Raw genomic sequence first — 1,349 nt, forward strand, 5'->3', positions numbered from 1 at the left:
AATCAATCTCTCTCAAGACCCAGCTACGCCACTCTTGGGCATATACCCAAGGAATGCTCAATCATACCACAAGGACACATGCTCAACTATGTTCATTTTTTTTTTTTGTAATTTGTAATAGCTAGATTTATAGAAAAAAGTAGCATTATTTGTAATAGCTAGAACCTGGAAACAACCTAGATGCCCTTCAACTGAAGAATGGATAAAGAAAATGTGTAATTTATATTTTCATAGATGGCAAGAATTTAAAAGTATTTGTGAAGCTGCTCGTTTTCATACTCTAAGTGTCTGTGATTTCTTTAATTTGTACCTTTTTTTTTTTTTTTACTACTGTTACCATGTTATCCCCAATTTCCAGGACAACCAGCATTGTGTTCTCACAACAGAGACTGGGAAACATGGGTGTGAAGCTGCTTGAGACCCGACTTTGTCTTTTGCTGCTGCTGGGACCTGTCAAAATGGTTGCCTCAATTCCAGATCCCACCAAATTTAACCCCTTTCCAGTGGTTTGAAATCCAGCATGTAAATAATAGGACCAACCTCTGATGTAATGCTGCAATGTGGGTAGTTAACGGTTGTATAGGACAATGGAAGGACAAAAACACTTTTCTTCATACATGCTTAGCTGATGTTGTTTGTGTGTATGGCAGTATAAATACTACATGCAGTAGCAGTACATGTACAAATTGTCATAATAGTTCAGCTCTGGTATCTTTAACTTACTGTAACCTCACAACTTGGACAATGAATCATATGCAATGCCATTATCAAATAACACAAGCAATGATGTTCTACAGAGTTGCTTGTAACAGTAGAACTCCCTGGGACAATCATACCTATCCAGTGGTTCCAGTTCACTTGGATACTCATACCACACTAGGATGCAACTGCTTTTCATTTGTTCTGCTTCCTGAAGGCTGCCTACAATGTATGAAATGAAGCCTAATCCTTAGCTTCCTTAGAGGCTGTGAGATGGAGCTCCTTCTGCTGGCATTCTGTTCTTTGGTGGGACCCAAGGTGTGAATTTGGCATCCCATGAGCCATCCTTCATTGAAAAGTGTCATGAGAAAAGAGGGCATGTGTATCCGAATAAAATGCTCTTAGACTTAGTCAAATGTTCTATACTTGTTTATTTCTTTAGGATAGGAGGTCTCAGTGGCCCTAAATACCTAGATCAAGGAATCCTTGCTTTAGTCTCCCATGTAGCTGGAAGTGTAGGTCTGAGTCACTGCATTATGTTAATAAAAGGCTCTGGTTTATTTTGTGAACTTTGCATATAGAATTTTAGATATTATATGGCATTGTAAAGACAGCTACTTTCTAGTGATATGGATTAGATAATTAGGTAT

General features: G+C 38.2%; 1 pseudogene; it reads left to right on the forward strand.

Moving 5' to 3' along the window:
- Positions 1-398: 398 nt before the first annotated feature.
- Positions 399-939, forward strand: LOC118588627 (annotated as a pseudogene).
- Positions 940-1,349: the final 410 nt, after the last annotated feature.

Source organism: Onychomys torridus, chromosome 8 (assembly GCF_903995425.1).
Source record: "Onychomys torridus chromosome 8, mOncTor1.1, whole genome shotgun sequence".
Taxonomy (NCBI): Eukaryota; Metazoa; Chordata; class Mammalia; order Rodentia; family Cricetidae; genus Onychomys; species Onychomys torridus.